This window comes from Glycine soja, chromosome 5 (assembly GCF_004193775.1).
Source record: "Glycine soja cultivar W05 chromosome 5, ASM419377v2, whole genome shotgun sequence".
Taxonomy (NCBI): domain Eukaryota; kingdom Viridiplantae; phylum Streptophyta; class Magnoliopsida; order Fabales; family Fabaceae; genus Glycine; species Glycine soja.
Genome location: NC_041006.1, coordinates 12257908 through 12281902, shown reverse-complemented (window position 1 = coordinate 12281902; position 23995 = coordinate 12257908). Strand labels below are relative to the sequence as shown.

The 23995-nt window shown below is 35.9% G+C and overlaps 1 non-coding gene across 1 annotated transcript; it reads left to right on the top strand.

The window, feature by feature from the left end:
* The first annotated feature begins 5930 nt into the window (after positions 1 to 5930).
* On the top strand, positions 5931 to 6037 carry LOC114413915. The gene has a single exon (XR_003667055.1). It is a non-coding gene; the product is annotated as a small nucleolar RNA R71 (small nucleolar RNA).
* The last annotated feature ends 17958 nt before the right edge of the window (positions 6038 to 23995 follow it).

Below are 23995 nucleotides of genomic sequence, written 5' to 3'. Positions count from 1 at the left end.
TGGCTAAATCCCAAAGGAATAGAGGAGCAATGGGGAATAAGTGCATATTAAGAAAAAAAATAAAAATAAGAACTAAAGATAAAATTTAAACATAAAGAGTAGAACCAAGAGTCTCATAATTCTTTTTCCATTTAAGGTCTTATTCACTCAACTTTATTGTTTTTCTTTTTCTTTTTCGAATTTTTTTTAACTCTGCAGCATTTGAGAAACAACATCTCATTCAGCATGTCCAACATTTAACCAATATACAATGTACATCAAGTATAGCCCAAAATACATCATGAAGCATAGCCAACAAAACATGTTATCCAATGAAACAAAAAACCCCCCACACTTATTCCCAAAACAATTCCAAAGCTCCAATATTCCTTAAGGATATGGTGATATCATGGTTTTTCACTTAAGGCTTGTAGTGAGCTTCAAAACAAGGAAAGGGAAACAAGGCTCAAAAGGGTTAACAAAGGAATTAATTCAAGGTAAGTCCATATGGCTAGAAGCTTATAAGAACAAAATTGCCTCAATCATTTCCAAATATGCATGTGAATTAGGAAGCATCAACAAGAATCAAGCCAAGGCTATTGTGCAAGCAATCAATGGGGCAAAAACAAGGATTTAAATCACAAAATGTCAAGAGGCATTTTTTTTGAAACAATTACCCATTTCTTAAACATATCCTATAATTCAAAGAAAAACATGAAAGTCGTACATGCACACAGAATTGACCCAAAATATTAAACTTGAAACCCAACGAAACTAACAACATTAACAAATTAACACAACTAACAAATTAACAAAACCGACAAAACTAGCAAAACCAAATAACACTCCCCCCCATACTTAACCAACACATTGTCCTCAATGTAGGACAATTAAAAGATTAAAAACAATTAAACCATTAAATAGAATCGGACAAGTGTAATAAAAGCAAAGAAGGAGATAGGAAAAGAAGAACTCCCTAAGTCATGGTGGAGGAAGAGTAGGGTGGAGTAAGGAAGTCTCTTCCACCACTACGTCCATTAAAGAAGGGTTTGTGAGGAATGGCTTAAGTCGGTGTCCGTTGACCTTCAAGCTCTTGTTTGTGGAGTCGCTTTTGATCTCAACTGTACCATAAGGAAAAACATTAGTAACAACAAAAGGGCCAATCCACTTAGACCTCAACTTACCACTCATGGGCCCAAGCCTAGAATTATATAATAACACTTTTTGCCCAACCATGAAGTCCTTAATTATCATGCTATCATGGAACTTCTTGGTCTTTTCTTTATAGAACTTGGCATTCTCGTAAGCTTCTAGGCGGATCTCATCTAACTTACTCAGCTGCAACTTTCTTTCCTCACCAGCTTGATCCATAGAGAAGTTGCAAGCCTTCACTGCCCAGTATGCTTTGTGCTCAATCTCCACTGGAAGATGACATGCCTTTCCAAAGACAACCCGATAAGGAGACATTCCTATGGGTGCTTTGTAGGCAGTCTGATGTGCCCAAAGAGCATCATCAAGCCTGGTACTCCAATCTTTCCTGCTTGGCTGCACAATCTTCTCTAAAATTCTCTTGATCTCCCTGTTAGAAATTTCTGCCTGTCCATTGGTTTGGGGGTGGTATGGTGTGGATACCCTGTGTACAACCCCGTACTTTTTAAGCAAGGCATGCATTGTTCTGTTGCAAAAATGGGTTCCTCCATCACTAACGATTGCTTTAGGTACTCCAAACCTGCAAAACAGATTAGATCTGACAAAATCTGCAACAACCTTAGCATCATTAGTTCTAGTGGGCTTGGCTTCCACCCATTTTGAAACATAGTCAACTGCAAGGAGAATGTAAACATAACCAAAAGAGACAGGAAAAGGGCCCATGAAATCTATACCCCAGACATCAAACACCTCACAGAATAGCATAGGTTGCTGAGGCATTTGTTGTTGCCATGTAAGTGTACTTCCTGCTCTCTGACACTGCTCACAAGTGCTGTAAATCTTCCACGCATCTTTAAAGATGGTGGTCCAATAAAAGCCACAATCAAGCACTTTGCGAGCTGTCCTTTGAACACCCAGATGACCTCCCGGTGCGGAAGAATGACAAAACTGCAGGACTGAGTCAGTCTCATGATCTGGAATGCACCGTCTAATGACCTGGTCACTGCACAATTTCCACAAGTAGGGGTCATCCCAAATAAAATGCTTAGCATCACTTTTAATTTTATCTTTTTGGGCCTTAGATGCTAAGGGAGGAAAAACAGAAGCAACTAAATAATTGACAATGTTAGCAAACCAGGGAGTAGAAAGAGAATCAGAAATACTATACAGTATATACAAAAGATCATCCGGGAAATCATCCTGAATGGGGGAATCTGCATCAGACACACGTTCGATCCGACTCAAATGATCAGCAACTAAATTTTGTGCTTCGCTCCTATCACGGATCTCCAAGTCAAACTCTTGGAGCCAGAGCATCCATCGGATCAACCTAGGCTTAGAATCATCCTTCTTCAACAAGTACTTTAGAGCTGCATGGTCAGTATAAACAATAATGCGGGTACCAAGCAAATAAGATCGAAAATTTTCAAGAGCAAAAACTATGGCTAGTAGCTCTTTCTTAGTAGTTGTATAATTCGCTTGGGTAGCATCAAAAGTCCTAGAAGCATAATATATCACCCTGGGCAATTTATCAATTTTCTGAGCAAGGACATCCCCCAATGCATAATTTGATGCATCACACATAAGCTCAAAAGGGGCTATCCAGTCGGGTGCCTGGATGATGGGGGTGGTAGTCAGTGCTCTTTTGAGGCAATCAAAAGAGTATCTGCATTTATCATTAAAGTCAAACTCCACTTCCTTTTGCAACAAGTTGGATAGTGGGAGGGCTACTTTGCTAAAATCTCTTATAAAGAGCCTGTAGAATCCTGCATGACCAAGAAAAGATCACACCTCTCGCACACAAGAGGGGTAAGGCAATTGTGATATAACATAAATTTTTGCAGGATCTACTTCAATGCCCTTATTGGAAATAATGTGGCCTAAAACTATACCTTGCTCAACCATAAAATGACATTTTTCAAAATTTAGAACAAGGTTAGTTTCAATGCATCCATTCAAAACCTTTTCCAGACTATCGAAACAGACATCAAAAGAGGATCCATATACAGGGAAATCATCCATAAACACCTCTATGCAATTTTCTAAAAATTCACTGAAAATATTGATCATGCACCGCTGGAAGGTACCAGAGGCATTGCATAGGCCGAAAGGCATCCTCCTATAGGCAAAAGTGCCGAAGGGGCAGGTGAATGTGGTTTTTTCCTGATCCTCAGGAGCAATAGTGATTTGCATATAACCAGAAAAACCATCAAGGAAACAGTAGTGAGATTTACTTGCCAGGCGTTCAAGCATCTGGTCAATGAATGGCAGGGGGAAATGGTCCTTTTTGGTAACCTGGTTCAGCCTCCTATAGTCGATGCAGACTCTCCAACTGTTCTGCACCCGAGTAGGAATCAACACTTCCTTCTTATTTTTGATCACGGCGAGGCCGGTTTTCTTCGGGACTACCTGGACGGAACTCACCTATTGGCTGTCGGAGATAGGATAAATGATTCCAGCTTGCAAAAGCTTGGTTATCTCTTTCTTCACTACATCAAGAATCACCGGGTTGAGTCTTCTTTGTGGTTGTCTTACTGGTTTAGCTCCATCCTCTAAATTTATTCGATGCATACATGTGGATTGGCTAATACCAGGAATGTCTGCCAGGGTCTAGTCTATAGCCTTCTTATGCTTCTTGAGAACAGATAACAACTTCTCCTCTTGCTCATCAGCAAGGGATGCATATATAATTACTGGAAAACTTTTGCTATCATCCAAGTAAGCGTATTTTAAATTTGATGGTGGAGGCTTCAGTTCTGGTGTGGCCGGCTGGATAATGGTAGAAGGAGATGGTTTCTCAGCCTGTATCTCATAAAGAAAGTCAGAGGTATGTGTACTTCCTGAAACATGGTTAGTTCTATCTGACTCTATTAAATCAATCTCAAGAGGTAAAACACCACCAGACATGCAATCAATATCAATTTCAGATTCACTCTCAGCATCAAATTCAGACCTATGATCAAGTACAATTTCATACTCAATGCATGAAGAGTGAGAGGCATGCAAATTAGAATAAAGATCCGTCATGTATTCATCAACAACATGGTCAATTATTTCAGCATGAAATACAGAAAGATCTTTAGATGGGTGTTTCATAGCATCCAGAATATTAAAATGAACAGTTATATCACCAAACTCCATAGATAGTGTGCCTGCATATACATCTATCTATCTTAGTTCTAGCAGTTTTCATAAAGGGTCTGCCTAAAATGGTGGGGACTAATCCTTGAGAAAATCCCTCCTCTATATTCAAAATATAAAAATCATTAGGGAAAATCAGTTCACCAACTCTAACTAAGACATCTTCTATGAAACCAGCAGGATTGGCAACACTTCTATTAGCTAAATGAACTACCACATCAGTTGACTGCAAGGGACCTAGAGATAGAGAATTAAAAATAGACAGAGGCATAACGCTAACAGAAGCTCCTAAATCTAGCATGGCATTGTCAAACTTACTATTCCCTATGATACAATGTATGCTGAATGTACCTGGATCTTTACATTTTTCAGGGATTTGGGGTACAGATTTACCAATCAATGCGGAGACATTTTTGCCCATGCTAATTCGTTCACTTCCTTTAAGCTTCCGCTTATTAGTGCACAACTCCTTTAAGAATTTAGCATATATTGGAATTTGCTTTATTGCATCCAGCAGAGGTATGTTTACCTCTACTTTTCTAAATGTTTCCAAGATCTCTTTCTCTGCCTCTTCCATTTTTTTGTTGGGAACTGCTCTTGGAGGGAATGGAAGATGGATATGCTACTTCTGCAAATCAGAATTACCAATGGAAGATTCACCTGCACAGAAATTGTTAGGTAACTTACTCTTTAAATTTTTGTCATCATCTTTTTCTGGAGTAGAGTGAAGTTGGGCAGGTTCATTTGCAGATGAGGAAGGTGCTACTGGTTGAGGTCCTTGACACTGCTTTCCCGACCTCAATGAAATGGCACTCACATTTTTGGGATTCTGGACAGATTGAGAAGGCAGCTTGTCAGAATTCTGGGATTGTTGTTGATTTAATTGTGTAGCCAATTGTCCCATCTGGTTAGTTAAGCTCTGAATGGAGGCTCTAGTCTCTTGTTGAAACTGCATGTTTTGCATAGTCATTTGCCTCACAAGCTCTTCGAGGGAAGGTTGCGGAGGAGCCTCAACTGTTTGCTGTTTTTGAGGCTGTTGTTGTTGTTGGATTGGTGGAGGAATGTATGGTCTGCTTGGGTCAACAGCATTTTGGAAGGAAGGAGCAGGCTGTTGTTGTTGTTGTTGAGGGCTAGACCATCTGAGATTAGGGTGATTCCTCCATCTGGGATTGTATCTGTTGCTGGAGAGATCATAATTGTTCTGTTGTGGTTGATTTTGCTGCTGAGGTTGAGGAGGTCTATTGTAAATGTTTGCAGCATAAGCTTCAGGCTGCTCAATTGCTTCAGGTTGTTGCATGGAAGGGCAAAGGTCTGTGTGGTGGTCGGCAGAGGAGCATAAACCACAGACTCTTGCGACAGGTACAAATTTCTGATTCAAGGCCAGTTGGGTTACCAAGTTAACCAAGACATCTAGTTTACCTTCAAGCTTCTTAGTTTCAGATGATGCTGATGAGTTTGTAGCTACCTCTTGCACTCCTCTAATGACTATAGCATCATTTCTGGCGCTAAACTGCTGGGAGTTGGAAGCCATCTTCTCAATTAAATTTCTGGCTTCAGCAGGGGTCATGTCTCCAAGGGCTCCACCACTGGCAGCATCTATCATACTTCTCTCCATGTTACTGAGTCCTTCATAAAAATATTGGAGAAGAAGCTGCTCCGAAATCTGATGGTGAGGGCAACTGGCACATAGTTTTTTAAATCTCTCCTAGTATTCATATAGGCTCTCTCCACTGAGTTGTCTAATACCTGAAATATCCTTTCTGATGGTCGTTGTCCTGGAAGCAGGGAAATTTTTTTCTAAGAATACTCTCTTGAGGTCATCCCAGCTCGTGATGGACCTTGGAGCAAGGTAATACAGCCAGTCCTTTGCCACTCCCTCTAAAGAATGAGGAAAAGCCTTCAGAAATATGTGATCCTCTTGGACATCTGGGGGTTTCATGGTGGAGCAGACAATATGAAATTCTTTCAGATGTTTGTGCGGGTCTTCACCTGCAAGGCCATGAAACTTTGGAAGCAAATGGATCAGTCCAGTTTTAAGAACATATGGGACATCCTCATCAGGGTATTGGATGCACAAGCTTTCGTAGGTGAAATCAGGTGCAGTCATTTCCCTTAGAGTCCTCTCACGGGGTGGAGGTTGTGCCATGTTCTCAGAATGTTCAAAATTATAATGCTCAAAATCAGGATGTTCAAAATCACCAATAACAGAATGCACAAACTCATCAGTAATGGAATGCTCAGGATGATCAAAAGGTACAAAATGATACCTAACTAATCTATGAAATGTCCTATCTATCTCAGGATCAAAGGGTTGTAAGTCAGATGGATTGCCTCTAGTCATACACTACATTCAGCATGCACAACTAGTTGCCTTCTCATTTAAATAAAAGTGTAGGTTTGAACTACAGCTACCCTCAAATGATATCCAAATGACTTGAAATTTTGTGAGAAACCTTATAAAATGATGAGAAGATAGCACATAAAATTTCAAACAAAAATTCAAAGTCTAACTATGAAAGCTAAAAATGGTAGGTTAAGAAAAATAAGAGAATAAAACTTGAAAACTAAAAAACTTTTGACATAATCACTTTTTTTGGATGATGGAGACCTCAGCCGGCCAATGGCCAGTTGCCATGGCGTAGGAAATTTTTTACTACCCCAAATGCATATATAATAATTGTGATTCTGATAACCGGAGTAAAAGTTATGGTCGTTTGAAGTTTTGACAAAAATAAAATTTGCTACTTTTTTCGAACTTTCAAATCTGACCAAACTAAAGGCTCTAGCTATTTTTCCCACAAAATATAGATTAAAAGAAGTTACCACAAAAAAATTCAGCCAAAAATAACAACTCTAGCTACTAAAACAAAAAATCCCAAATAATTCTGCATGGGTGGTCGCTAAAATCCGTCGCTTCATGATTTCCACTACTACTCTGTTTTGCCGCAAGCAAAAGTGGTCGCTAAATCTGTCGCAAAACACTATTCACAGCAAAACACCCAAAATTGAAATAGGGGAAGCGCTTAACAGAAAAACTAAAACAAAACACACACTAAACAAAATACCAAGACACTAAACAACACTAACACACACACACTAACACCACCAACAATTTAAACATAAAACACGAAAGAATTAAACACTAACACGACACTAGCTATTATGAACCTTTGTACACTATTCCCTGGCAACGACGCCAGATTTGACCAAGGCCGTACCCGAATCAAATAAACATTAAAATGCAGTAACTAGAAAGTGATCCTAGGTCGTTTCCCAATGAGCAATGATAAACCAAATGTTCATAATATACTTGTAGTAACAGTAACGATGGGGGGGGGGGGGTTGTTTGTTTTGTGAAATAAAGAACAAGCGAACTAGAATGCGAAATTAATAGTATTAAAAACGGGCTGTTTCCTTTGATTCAGAAGCCACTCTCTTGTCCTAGGTTATGGAGAATTTGTCCCTAACATTTAATCACTTAATCCAACCCTATTTTAATTTACTAAGCGAAAACCAACTTAGGGCTGTCAATACGTGATTAGGCAACACATACACCAATTAACCCTTCGTCCATTAAGCATGAACGCAAGTTAGGCTCAGAGACAATTAATCAAACACAAAGCATGCACATATTAATATTAACGAATGTGGGTTAATTGGTGAAGGGAAAACTTCCAGGAAGCTACATTATAAACAAAACCTCGAAGAGAGTTAAGCTCCGTTCTCAGAAGGAAACAACACTAGAAAATTAGCCTTCCATAATTTCAACGAAAACGGAGAACATAAATCAAACTAGGAGCAAAAACGTAAATAAAGATAAGAGCATAAAATGTAAATGAAACTAAGAACAGAAAACGTAAATGAAACTAAAGGCAGAAGATGAAACAAGAACGAAATTGTAATTAGAAGTAGAAAATGGAAGATTGCATTACGTGAACAGTAGCATTAGAATAGAAAACGTAAAGCCATAAACCCTATGCTCTGAATAATAATCTAACATAATAGCCTTGCACAAATCCCAAGGCTGCTATTTAAAAGAGTCACTCAAAGTCACTGGGCCCTATTACATTATTCTAGCCCAAAACGAAATAAACATTGAACCACATAATAAAATTGCAATCTCCTAATTAGAAATTAACTAAGGTAAGCGCTGCTTTATTTGCCCTCTTCAAGTCCACAACCAAAATCCGGATTAAGCCCAATGTTTCATTAATTCCTGAAATTAGATTAAAAACATCAAATTAGCTAAATGAGCCCAAATAATAAAACTGCCTAATTAATTTGACAATTAAGACTAATCAGTAATTAAAATGGTGCAAAAAGGGTTTAAGAAATAGAAGAAAATGATGGCACATCAAAACCCCCCATACTTAGCCTTTTGCACTCCTGGGCAAAATGAAACAAAGAACAAAATCCAAGGATATCAAAGAGAGACAAACAAAAACATTCACATATTTCTCAATGAACATCAAGGAATGAAAGGAATGGGTAATGTCATATCCTAATTTCGTCCGGGGACTATTGTTTGATGGCATGCAACCTTTGGTTGACCGCTTCGAGGTACTTGGCACCCTTTGTTGCACAATACGTGAAGTTCCGAGACATGTCGAAAATCAAAAGGAAGCATTGTTACGCAATCCGTGAAATTTCGTAACATGCTGGAAATCAAAAGGAAGCATTGTTACGCAATTCGTGAGTTTCCATAACATTCAGAAAGCTAAAAAAGGAGTAATTACATGACCTGTAAGGTTCCATAACCTTACGGAAAGGAAACAAGTATCGTTATGAAATTCGTAAAGTTTCGTAACATTACGGAAAAGAATCACCAAAAAAGCATAAGGCAGAAGATGAAACAAGAACGAAATTGTAATTAGAAGTAGAAAATGGAAGATTGCATTACGTGAACAGTAGCATTAGAATAGAAAACGTAAAGCCATAAACCCTATGCTCTGAATAATAATCTAACATAATAGCCTTGCACAAATCCCAAGGCTGCTATTTAAAAGAGTCACTCAAAGTCACTGGGCCCTATTACATTATTCTGGCCTAAAACAAAATAAACACTGAACCACATAAAATAAAATTGCAATCTCCTAATTAGAAATTAACTAAGGTAAGCGCTGCTTTATTTGCCCTCTTCAAGTCCACAACCAAAATCTGGATTAAGCCCAATGTTTCATTAATTCCTGAAATTAGATTAAAAACATCAAATTAGCTAAATGAGACCAAATAATAAAACTGCCTAATTAATTTGACAATTAAGACTAATCAGTATTTAAAATGGTGCAAAAAGGGTTTATGAAATAGAAGAAAATGATGGCACATTAGTAACGCTTGGAGAAAGGTTGGCCAGGAAGCAAGGGCTCATCCTTCCGTATAGAAGGAAGAAATGGTCAGACGTTCATGCTCAGGCATCGAGTGGTATTCAAAGAATTGGTTGAACTTGAAGATCCAACCAAGAGGGTCAACACCATCAAAATGAGGGACTTCCAGTTTGATGCGATGAAATGAGGAAGGTGAAGCAACAGGTGGCTTGGCAGAAGAAGAAGATGGAGAATGACAAGGGGATTCTGACGTGAGCAGTTTTTGAATGAGTTCATCCAATTTGAGGGTCATAGCATTAAGGGATTCACCGAGGGTGATTTGATGGGAGGCTAATTTGGAAATGGCATCTTCCAATCGATCAGAACTGGTTTTGGATCGAGTGGATTCGTCCATGACTCAATGAGAGCACCAAATTTGTTAGGAGCAAGGAAAACAAGGAAACGACCCTGGACTTCGAGGGTCAGTAACCTTCAAAACAAGGTAATTTTTCATATGTTTGTCTTATTACATGAGTAGACTATATATAATGGTAGTTCCTACAACATAATTTGTAACCTTGTGTCAACAAGGATCTTAACAGAAAATGGAATTAGGGGAAATTGCAGACAAGGCTAAGCACTACAACACTACAGCACCAATGCCAGCTCAGCTACAATTTGTTAGACATAGTCCTTTGAGTAACTTGGGGTGGTGACCTTCCTTACGGGCTTGTGCCTTGGCTTAGGCTGTGCTTGAGGTTTGTTTCCGCTATCAGAATGTTCAAATTATGTTTAGTTATTTTTATAACTTAATAATCATTATTTGAACATATGTGATCCAACGTATGTTTCTCAAGAATGTGGTGCACTAATGTGGTATGACGAAAAAACTGAGAAATCACAAAAATCTCAAATCCCAAAGTTTTCTATAGGTTATTTGTAAGGAAAGATTCAACTTCTTGTGCTTTCAAATCCTCTCCAAAATTTTGAAGGATTGTTTTTAAAAAATGACACTAGGAGCTAATATTTTCTTAAACATATAAGATCATTCAACATTATGTTTTTGTTTACATAAATGGGAGGAAAAATTAATACTTCCTTCAATGATGGGAATGTGCTCCTATGTTTGTCATGAGCGGTGAGAGCTATTACCAAATTGGGAGCTTACTACCACTTCCTGGGTCAACAACAAAATTTGCTAAATTATACATATATGACAATGAGAACGAAGTAAATAACATAGTGTTTTTCGTTGGGTGAAATTTAATTGTATATTTGAAATTTATTTTTTATATTATATCTTCATATATTTTATCCATTAGTTATTAATCTTATATCTTATATTAGGATATATTTTATGCATAAGATTGACAAAGATTGTTCAATGTTGAGGGAATTAATTGTGAATGACGTCAAGAATGTACTTGATGAATGTTATCCATATGTCCAAAAGTATAGAATAGTTCACAAAAATGTACTTCAAAATACTATGCAGACAGTTAAGCTAAAACTTTATGGCAAAAGAGGTAACGATGGTAATACTTACAATTTTTCGACTAGATCTGAAGTTGTTGGACGTATTGTGGGAGACTTTGATGCAACAGATGTTAAAAGAGATGTTATAGTAGAAACTCGGTCAAAATATTGCAACAAATTTCTATTTTAACACCATCTTATTTGCCATTATAATATTCGTTATTGTTTCCATGTGGCGAGGCTGAATTTAGAGAAAGTGTTTTATTAAAAACAAATTTTCAAAATGCCTAGAAAAAAGATAAACAGTTACAATAAGAGAGTTTTTAGCATATCGAGTTCACTCTTGAGATCTTGAAGATTCACCGTGATTGTTCTTTAGACGATTATTTCACTAGTTTTTGGTTGACGCTTATAGCATGGTGGAGTCATCGAGGTTGAGTTGAGTAAGAACACATCAAAAGGATTTAAGAGGTAAGATGTATAAAGGGCTTACAAAGGCAATACTCGTTGAATCAAAAACCCTTGATGTTTTAATTATGACAAAACTTCTGAACATAAATCATAAGCTATAAGATTATGATTTGTGTTGCAACAATGTTGTTCTTGTCTTCATGTCATGCTCATTCTGAATGTGTTGCAACAATACTTGTTCTTCATATATTTTATCCTTTAGTTATTAATCTTATATCTTATTAGTTTATGCCTGCTGATGAGTTTTCTTAACTGTATTAAAAAAGACAAGTTCTATAAAGAACAACAATTAAAGTTAACTCATGGCTGTCATGAGTCACTCAAAAAATAATAATAGGCTTGAAAGCTCTAAAGAAGACTCAAAATGTCCTTGGTTGTGTACTGCAATGAAGAAGTCAACATGCTCACTGGATGAAGAGAAAACTTCAAACTATGAGAAGTAATAAGCAACTAAAGGACAAGAAGAATATTGCAGACATGAAGATATGCACAATGAACATGACATGAACAACATTTTTGCAACACACTCTGAATGGAATTTCATCAACATGATAAGTTCATTTCGGACATTGTATCCAGAGTTCCAAAAATGCAATTGAGTTATTCTTGGTGGCTATGGAAATCTTGAAGAAATATCTTCAACTTTCATGAACAAGTCGTGGTCTGATACAACCTGGATCATGGAAAAAATAAAGCCTGAAGTTGCAAACGTTGGTCTGCCTAGAAAGCTAGACATGTGTGCAATAATTTGAAGATTGCTTAAACTACAAAAGTGCATTTGATATGATCTTAGTGTCTGTGGAATGCTAAGAGAAAGATCTGCATCTTTCAACTTGGAGGAAATTGATGATCAAGATAAAGATGTCATTTTGTCTTCGCAATATAATACAACTATAATGCTTTCAAAATTGCATATGTTGTAGTGGTCCAAATGACATGAGACCAATTCCTAAATGTCAAAGATAGAATTTTCTACAACTCTCATGAAGACATCTAAATTCATCTTGGCCATTCAAAGGGTTAAAGAAATAAAAAAACAATAACAAGCACAACATGCTACAACAAGCTCACACCAAAATGGTTAGAATACAAGTCTATCATGTCATCTCATCAAAGTATTCCCATAAAAGATCATTAAGTGGCTTTCCATCTACATTAGAGAACTTTCCCAAAGCACAACATCATATGTAGGAAAGCTACGAAAGCCAACATAACTACAAATGATACATATACAAAAAGCAGAACATAGCAAGTGTTTTAAGGAGTTCAAAACCAACTTAGAATGAATGTCTTAACTTTGATTTCAAGTGAGAAGCTTCAAAAGATTTGAAAGAGGCCCATTTGTTGATGAAGTTAGTACTTCCTTCTAAATATCTCAATCTTATCATATTGCAAAGACATCAACAAGGCCTTAATTAAAATATCTATCAAAGGCTACATTGAGCAGACAACACCATAATGAAGTTGTACCATAGTCAAAATCAGAATGGTGTAATTGAAGACTCTAAGAATGAGAAGATCAAAATGATACTCTGGTGACAAACCAAAATCAAGACAAGAAAGATTCTAAGATGACTAAATCATAATGATGTATTTAATTTAAGATCATGAAGGATCTATGCCTCATAATGGTGCAACAACTGCATGTCATCCACATGAAGTCACAAAAAGACCTGGCTCATCAAAAGACTGGAGTTGATATCAGAATGAAAACTAAAGAGACTTTGTGAAGTTTGAACCAAGGACAGAACACTAACACAACAACAACAACATTCACATGTTGCCTATGTTGGAGTACGCTACTTTAGAATTATTTGTGTTGTGATTATGTTTTTGGATTGATGGAATTGAGCCATCTACAATGTCATATCATGTTATCTTCATCAGAAGAAACCTACATTAGAATAAGTCCTTTCTTGGCAACATTAGAATGCAGTTTTGTTATATCTTCAGAAAGCTAATTAGAATTTGATCATCAAAATGACATCAAAATGGATTGGTCAACAATGAGTTGTGAAAGCTATAAAGTTAAAATCAAGCTTGTTTATCATCTATTAAAAGGTTGGAGTTTTTCTGATGTAATATGTTTTGTTTAGTCTCCTTTCATAAGTGCATAATTTTATATCCAAAGATGGTTAAACTTTAGGTGTGGGTTTAAAAAAATCATAGTATTTATATAAAATAAATTGCAGAAAGAGTTTCTCAATTTAATTAAAATAAAAACATTAGTTTTGTTAGTTATGTAACTAAAGCGGCTCGTTATAAGGTTAGCTGTTAGTTGTCTTATACGACTAACTTTTGTATAGAAAACATTTTCCAAAACTTTTATAGTTCCCCAATTTATGGTTATTTTGTAGTGATTTTTGTAAATAAATCTTGTTTTATGGTTAAAGTTGTCTCTAGAATATGTCCATTGGATTTAATGATGAAATATGTGCAATTTCAGGTGAAAATGAGGCTAAGTCATGAAGCGCTAAAAGTGACAGTTGAGCTTAGCTCATCAATGGGCTAAGCGCGCATCCACCACTAAGCGCAACTTCAGCGTGCTTAGCGCGACAGAAGAATCTGGTAGGGCATCATCATCAAGGTTGCGCACTAAGCGCGAGATCAGTGCGCTAAGCGCAGCAGTTGTCTTCAACCAGGCTCAACGCACGACTGACGCTAAGCTCAAATCCACTTACTCACGCTTAGCGCGCGAGGGTGGCGCTAAGCGCAACATCGCGAATTCAGAGCCTATTTAAAGCATGTTTTGTGCAGAATTAGGGTACAATGCCCAGGGCACAAAATTCCACAGCACACCACTGTGCCTATTTCGGGTAAAGAGCTCTGGAGGCAGCAAGATGAGTAGCTTTTGTAGAGATACCTAGGCTTTGTAAGCTCATTATTGTTAGGGTTTCTTTTGTAATTGTTGGCTAAACACCCTTGTTGGGGATTTCTAATGAGCAACTAATGTAATTATTTTAATATCTAATTGATTGTGTTTCTTGTGTTCAATGCTTCTTTCAGAGCTTAAATTTTGTATGCCCTTGGTCTGATCAACCATTTGTGTGCCTAGTTAGGTGATTTTAACATTGGAAAATGTATTGTTGCCTTAGAACTTGAATGAAGCAGAATTGAAACTTAGTCTTACAAGAGGGATTTGCGGATTAAGTTTTGGTTTTAAATATGTTGTTACAATAATGTTGTTTGGTCTAAGTCTTGTCCAACAAGAGGGATCTGAGGATAAAGCTTAGGCTAAATTAGTCTAAACTTTCATAAGCTATTTAAGCTAAGTCTAGTCCAACAAGAGGGATATGAGGATGAAGCTTAGTTTAAGTTAGTTTAAACCTAGGAGGGTTGTCTAAATTGAGCCTAGTCCAACAAGAGGGATCTGAGGACGAAGCTTGGATTGATTCAGTCTAACTAGTGATCAAGGTTTAGTAATTTAGGCTGCAGCATAAAACACAAAAGCATGATATATTAGAGAAACATCCTTATATGCATCAACTGGTCTGTTAGGAAGACCCAACACTTCTACCTACTGCTGTCAATTTTACTTACTTGCATTTTTACTGTTTTTAGCCTAGACTTAGTTTAATCCTATTCTAAATCATCAATTATCAATGTTTCTTTCAACAATGCTTTATTTCTAAATTTAACCCTGTCTTATACTAGTTCCTTGAGTTCGATACTTGGATTCATCCATTTTAATTTTAAATACTTGACGATCCGGTGCACTTTTTGGCAAACCAGATTTCCTTTGAACATATTTGTATAAAGAAAAAGTGGACCAAAAAGTAATTGCAGGGGAAATCCAACATTGGCACCAAAGAGCTCAAAGATCATATGTTGCCACAAGCCTAGGTCTATCTTTGTGACAAGATTCTCAAATAAAACTAGGAATATTATGCCACCAATTGAATCTAGCTTTAGCAACACCATGATTTGCAAGACCATCAACATATTTATTACCTTCATGGTAGATGTGAGAGACTTCAAACCGAATAGAGTCTAGAAGAGACAGACAATTTTCCCATGTAATTCTCAGCTTCTCGGGGACTAATTTTGGCAGTTTAAAAGTAGAAACAACCAAGCTTAAATCACATTCAAGCCACAAATGATGCCACTATTTACTATGTGTGAGCTCAATAGTAGTCGTAGCAATAGAAAGTTCAACATGAAGAACACAACCTTTTCCTAACGAAATAGAGAAACACCTAACACATTCCCTTAAGAGTTACAAAAGAGGATGTAACGACCCGCCTCGCCGTTACGATATCACCATTCTAAGCCATGAGAATTTCAATTTTTAAATGAAAACTCCGTTAATTTGCTTATGAAAAATTAAGTAATTTTTTTTCACGATATACATTCCTAAACAACGCACCATTACTTAAATGAATACTTTTATATATATATATATATATATATATATATATATATATATATATATATATATATAGGCATAGTAACTTAGTACACATCATTCACATAATGGAAGGTAAATTTGTTCATACATATAATTAAGTTTGTGATTTACATCCTCAATTCAACAAAAAGAATTATGGAACCAGTCATGGAAGAGTTGATTAACAGAACACAACTCTCTCCCAAAATTCTCCCAACATCATCACGTCGGCTCAACGGCTCCACAAAAGAATCTCACTTATCGTACTCTATTGTTGTCATTCTGCTCCCATGAAGAAAGGTTTGTGATCATCACAGGTACCAACCACGCGGTACAAAATTGCGAGGGTGAGTTTATTATAAAAGAAACTAATACAAAAAAAATCAAATAACCACAATTAGTAAGAAAACATTAACAAATATCATAAGATTACACAAACATTCATTAGTTCAACACACACTCAACAAATAGTCATCATTTTTCCATAGTTCCAATCAATCATGCTCGATATGATGCTTGCACCTGACCTCAACTCTCAAATGCAATGTGGTACCATTCTCAAGGAAATAGCCTAAGCGTGTCCACACGAAACTCCCACTTAGGAAAAATAGGCAGTAAGTGTCGAGGTCACCTTGTCATGCACAGGCAACTTCCCCCCCCCCCCCCCCCATGGTGATCAGCCTGAGTTTCAAGGGAGTTCCAAACCGAGTGACATGCCCCCAAGTACAAGTATTTTTTCCTCATGAAAAACTATGAGTACTTACTGACAAAGTTTGTACTATTTCCATGCAATATGAAGTATGAAACACGGGCACCATCAATGCACTGACCGTGGATAATAAAATATTCTAAGCCACCCCCCTCCAGAGATGCTTAAAACTCTTTAACCACTATATTTCCCCCAACAGGGATATCCAACAAGGTCAATGCATCCCTCATGTACATACACAACATACAACGTATGAAACATGGACACCATCAATGCACTGACCGTGGATAATTAAAGATTCTAAGCCACCCCTCTCCAGAGATGCTTAAATCTCTTTAACCACTCTATTTCCCCCACCAGGGATATCCAACAAGGTCATTACACCCCCCATGTACATACACAACATAACATCATCACAATGCATTTTCAACATCATCAACATTTCATCTCAATATCATCATCAACATCACAAGCAATCACATTCCACATACATACACATAAATTCATGCCCGGGATTCACATTCCCCAGGTCTTCATGCAACATAAACCTCATACAACAACAATCTATAATATCACGAGACTCATATTTATTATTATTATTATTTTCTTTTTAGGAAAATTCTAAATTAAAGAGGAAAACTATAATATTCAAACAAACTCTTATGCCCATTTAAAATTTAATAAAGAATTAAATAGAAGAACAAATATAAAATTTTGGACAGAGTCTCCTTTATATTTAAGACTTTTCCCAAAAATTCCAATCAATACAACAACAACATCATTGACAATTTCTATCATCAGTTACAAACCTATCACATCTCATTAGTTAAAAACACAGTTTTTCTTGAAAACCAACATGCACATCAATAACAAATATATCACATCCCATTAGTTAAAAACATAGTTTTTCTTGAAAACTAGCATGCAACAGGGACATGCATACATCCCCATAGTTAGGTTCCCTGACCCCAAATATGGTATTAAAAACTGTAAACAATAATAAACTCCTCTCACCAATCGTGACCTCTACATCAGTTTCTCTTTGCGTCACCCAAAGACCTCTCTCATTCACGTTCATCAATCCAAATGCAAGGTTCTATATATCAAATTGAAGGAAATTTAGTATGGATTTAAGAAAGAAGGTTAATGACAACATTCAGGATCAAATACCCCTGTCAAAACATAAAGGGCTGAGGGGTGTTTCGGATTCTACTAAAAGGAGACATCATTTTAAAATTCCGATCATGCCAATGTGACCGGGGTTCAGTGAAGGTCACGAAAATAACATCAATGTTATAAAAAGATAACTTTTACAATGTCTCATTTTCAAGGGTTTCTCAAAGGAAGTATAAAAACATCCAATAATGGTTCCCAAGTCAGAAGAGATGCAAAGATAGACTCAAACTAACAAGGAGAAGGCTTAGAATCATGATTACCTCGAAGAAACCATGAAGGAAGGATTGGAGGCTTCATTCTCTACCGAATCCTCGAGTTGAGTTTTTAAGATTCCTCTCCGATCAAACTATTCTCCTCCGTGCAGTGATCCGATGGCAAGCAAAAGCAGCTTGTGGCGATCACTGGTAGTCAGTGGTGGTGGAGGAGGAGCTTGGGGGTATTGGGGGAGGATTTAAGGGAATAGAAGGAGGAAGAAGATGGCTGTTTTACGCTTTTGAACATATTTGAAGCTTGCAACACTCGCCCAGGCGAGCCAAGAGCTGGTCCAGCTCCAATTTTTCCGCTTCAGTAAAAAACTCATATCTCATACTCAAGATGTTATATTTAAAGCCCAACGGTAATAATGTGGAAAAGTGTCTTAGGAACCTCCAGAAAAAATTTGAAGACGATCCAACGGTTAACGAATCCGAGACCGCAATTTTACTGAAATAGGTTTAGGTAAAAATCTGAAATATCATAATTTCAACTTAACTCAACAAAATTCCACATAACTCAACATCCACATCAAGAAATTCACACATGACTAATTCAAACCATACCTCAACTCATTCAAGTCAACCATATAGTCAAATAACACAATAAATACAATTAAACATCGATTTATAATTAGTAATATTTCAGGGTGTTACAGAGGCCACCACCCCTAGCAAGACCAGGAGCACCTCTTATATCCCCGTCTAAATTACTCTTTGCTGAACCCAAAAAACAGGGATACTAGGTAATTTGCTTGATAGAAGGGGCATTCACTGCATGAACTAACACCTTAAACCTCTTGAGGACTTCAAAATCTTCAATAGAGTGATATATGGTCGCTAATGTAAGGTTCCCTATAAGAGAAACTACAACCACAACTTTGCTAAAGATAACATGTTTTGTAAAGGGCCCACATTGGAATCTGGAATGGTTTCTGCTTGTCCAAATGAACCAAACCACATTGAAAATAGCAACAATGAATTTAGCAACTCCTTGACCACTCCTTGCTTTCTTATGCACATGTAGTATAGATATAGGCAGGGACATGGTAAAATTACCATTTGGCATATGCGCCAACCTATAAACATGAAGATGTCATGAAGCTTATGTAACCCTTTTATATTGTTACTGATGAGTTGTAATTGATAAACACTAGCTTTAATTAGGATGATTGTTATTGCTTTAATGTTTGATTGTGTGTGAAGTCATGCATACTAGACTAGGATTTGTAATTCAACATGCTCAAATTGATTGACCCTGCATTGATCCATGTTAGTTAGCTTTTGGGAACTGTAAATTTTGTAATTTAGTTTTTAAAATGTCTAAGTTTCAATTCTACATCAAGATAATCGACTATATGCTAATACAATTGACTATATTGAGGCCCAAAATTTCATAATTGAGAATGTCTCACATTCAATCAATTATCCTGAATGTTTAATCGACTATTTGGGTCTGAAGAGTATTTCACTGGCACAAACAATTCACTATATGGTAATATAATTGACTAGCTATTCTTCAGGAAAGACAGGTGATGCGAAGAACAATTTAATCGAATATCTTTAGGGGACAATCAATTATTTTTGTTTCCCGAGGCTATAAAAGTGAGTTTTTCAAATGAGCTCGAGCGTGACACCTATTCTTTCATATTTTAACTGTATTTTTCATTGAGAGAACCTTAGAAAATTTGAGTGCCAACACCCTTTAGGTTCTTTGATTGGAAAATCTTTTTTACATGGAGAATCAATGGATCATTACATGGGATCATGAAGAGAAGTTGATAATGCATATGAAGTGTTTTCAACTTTCATATCTTTCATTAATTAAGTGAAATCTTTCCTTAATCTATAATTTTTTTGTTTACATTGAGTGGGTTACTTAATTGTATTCATGTATTAGGTTTCTACATGTAGGCTTGTAATTCTTAATAGGTTTTCAAGGGTTGTTGCATGTGCATGTGAGTTTGGTTGTAACTCAAAGATTCATGTTTCATTATTTCTAATAGTTGGTATCGGAGATTATTTTAATAGTGATTCAAACCTTTTTCAAAATAGATCCTTTATAGTGGTTGAAAATTACCAAACCTTTGCTGAAGGTGCTTCCATTAATTGACCCCCACTTTTTACCGAAGAAAACTATCTTCTTAGAAAGTATACATGGGAATTTTCCTTGTGTCTATTGATAGAGGAATATGGGATGCCATTGTAAATGGTCCTTATATTTCTAAGGTTGTTGTTTATGAAAAAAGATAGAAAAAGACTTTAATTCATGGACACTAGAAGAAAATAGACATGCTCAATATAATGTTAGAGGCAAAAATATTATTGTCTCCACTTTAACCATTGATGAGTTTTGTCATGCTTCTCAATGTGTAGATGCCAAATAAATTTAGGAAATCTTGGAAGTGACTTATGAAGGAACTATGAAAGTTAAGAGGGCAACAACAAACACTCATTAAAGAATATGAATTTTTTATAATGTTGTTGAGAGAAACATTCAGATGTGCAAAAGCATTTTACACATGTGAACTATTTTGTTGGCTCCTGGCAATACTTTTGAAAGAGGGGAGTCTAATGTCAAAGTTCTGAAAAGTCTCAATATGCATTTGCAACCTAAAAGTACAACTATATTAGAATCAAAGGATTTAACAACCATGAATGTAGCTATACATTTTATCAAGATAAGGGAGTATGAACTAGAGCTTCAAAGACTAAAAGATGAAGAAGTTGACAAGAAGAAGAAGGGATTATACTTAAAGACATGCACTTCATATCGTGAAGCAAGTGATGAAGATCCTTCGGAAAGTTCAAAAAATGAAAATATGAATTTTCTTGTTAAGAAGTATTCCAAGTTCATGAAGAAGAAAGGAAGAGACAAAAGGAACTTTCAAAAGAAAGGCATCAAGGAAAGTGACTCCATTCCCATAACCTACACATGCTTTGAATGTGGGAAGCAAATTCACATAAAAGTGGATTGTCCAACCTACCTTAAGAAAAAATAAAGAGGTGATAAGAAGTCGAAGAAGCAATTTAAAAAGATGAGCATATATAGCTTGGGATAATAATGATGCAAGTTCCTCAAGTGACTCAAGAGAGGAGGAAAAAGCAAATCTATGTGTCCTTGTTGACATTGATGAAGACTAAAAACAATGTAAGTGACTCTTCTTCTGAATTTAACACAAATTATGATAATCTACTTGATGCATTCAAAGAGTTACACAAAGAGGCACAAAGACTCACCTTTGTGAAAAAAAACCCTAAAAGGAAAAGTTAGATGGCATATTGAGAAATTTACTAATTTACAAAAGGAAGTCCATGATTTGAGAAAAGAGAAATTGGATTTAGAAAAATATATTGAGGACTCCATTTATTCATGTAAATCTAGTAATATGTCTTCTAACTCAAATTGTGAAAATTACAAGCATCTTCAATGTAAAATTGATTATCTTGAGAAGATACTTTCAAAGTTCACAAGTGGAAGAGCAAACATAGATGCCTTGTTGAGTTCTCAAAAGTGTGTCATAGGTAAGGCTAGACTTGGGTATGGTTTAGAAAGAAAACAAAAAGCTTATAAGAATTTCTTTAAGTTCTCTACACCCTCCACCTTACCTTTCATTTCATGTCACTATTGCATGCATAAAGGTCATAGTTCTTCATCTTGTTTCATAGAATTATATGGTGTTCCAAGTGGGATGCACAGGTAGATTCCCAAAGAAAACCAAAAGACTACTAACCTGCAAGATCCCAAATTTAGTTGGGTACCTCAATCTTCTCTCTAAATTTGTTTTGTAGGTACTAAAGGCACATGAACGAAGACAAGTCAAAGTTTTTCTATCTGATGGAAAAACAAGGAGGGTTTGTTCCCTATGGTGATAACAACAAAGGGAAGATTCTAGGCATTGGTAATGGGGGTAATTCATAAACTACTTGTATTGAAAATGTTCTATACGTGGAAGGTCTAAAGCACAATTTGCCTAGCATAAGTCAATTGTGTGATAAGGCTTTGATATTTCCTTCACTTTGAGTTTTTGCATGATTTGTAATCCTTTAAATGACATGAAGTTGATAGAAAATAGACTTGATAATTTCTACATGTTAGATCTAGAAAAGCATCCATAAGTGAATCAAAATGCTTGTTAAGTAAGAATGGTGATGGATGGCTTTGGCATAGGATATTTGCACATGTTCATATGAATTATTTAAATAAAATCATTGCCAAAAACCTTGTAAAAAGACTTCCAAAACTGAAATTTCAAAAGGATAAGCTTTGTGATGCTTGTTAAAAGGCAAACAAGTCAAAGTCTCTTTTAAACCAAAAGGTGTAGTTTCTACATCTAAACCATTGGAACTTCTACACTAGGACTTGTTTAGCCCTTTTAGAACTATGAGTTTGGGAGGTGACTATTATGGTCTTGTCATTCTTGATGATTACTCTCAAGATTTAACATGGACTATTTTTCTTGCTATAGAGAATAATGCTTTTAAAGCTTTCAAGAAACTTGCAAAAGTCATTCAAAATGTTAAGTCAAAAGATATTTATGTCTTAAGACAAATCAAGACCCTTAATTATTTTGATTAGATGTAAACAAATACAAAGATTAAAAGCTTATTCTTATGTGTTATCAAAACATGACTTGTAAAATCTGCGTCTGAAGTTTTAAATGATAGTCAGATAAAACCATAATCTGATATGACATTAAAGATGACATTTAAGAATTTACTTAATATTGTGTCTGCGATTTGTTTTGCAGAAACATTTTCCTAGGATGTGTTGAATCCTATGAAGAATAAATTAAGTCAAGATCTAAAATTCCTCAATCACCATCAAAAGAAGAGCTCTACTACATAGACCTGCTCTAACAAAAAGAAAGTGATTACTTGTTACAGTGTTCAACACGCCAGTGACAAAGAGTGGACTCACTCCATGAAGAAAGGATGTACATTTAATGCAAGTAATAAATGTTTCAACGACCACATTCATCAAACGAAGAACAAGTGAAGAATTCTACCTATTGTGAGACAATGGACTCTTGAAGATGAGACCTATATTATATCAGAAGCTTTGAAGATAAGAACTACCATTTGTGCAAAAATATTCATTATTATTTCTATAAAAAGCATTATGGATATTCTTGTAAAGTTAGAAAAAACTCTCAAAACACCTTGAACATATTGAGAGAAAAAACTAAGTGTTGATTGTAAATCCCTCTTTAAGACGATCATAGATTTAGTCATTGTGCAAACACAACCAACTAATCTTTTCTGATTAGTTTAGAGCCAGTAGTGGCTTGGTATAGACAAAGAATACTGGGTGTTGATTAAGCTTGGGCTAGAACTTGATTTGTAGAGCTAGAAGTGGTCATGACATAATACTTGTAACATGTGAAGTAAGTGGAACGTGGTGATTTGCTAAGAATTGGACATAGTCTCGGTGGTAGAGACAAATCAATATAATTATGTGTTTAGTTTGTATTTGCTATCTTTCTGCTTTAATTGATGTAGGGTTTGAATTTGCTTTTAGAAATTTGAAAATATATTTTACATGGAAAAATCATTTTTCATCATCTAATTGTGTTTTTGAAAATTTGTTATTTGTTTTACAAAGTTTTCCTTTTAGATGAAAACTTTGTTTGATTATGAAAATACTTTAAAAATTTCTAAAATTACAATTCAACCCCCCCCCCTTTCTTGTGATATTTTCCTTTACACAAAATGAAAAAGATTTGAAAAATAAGACCTTAAGAAGTGATCATGGAGGTGAATTCCAAAATGAAGATTTCAAAACTTTTTATGAAGAAAATGGGATTTCACATAATTTTTTCACTCCTAGAACTTTACAACAAAATGGGGTTGTAGAGAGGAAAAATCGATATTTGGAAGAAATAGTAAGAACTATGTTAAATGAAACTAACTTACCAAAGTATTTTTGAGCGGATGCCATAAGTACAACTTT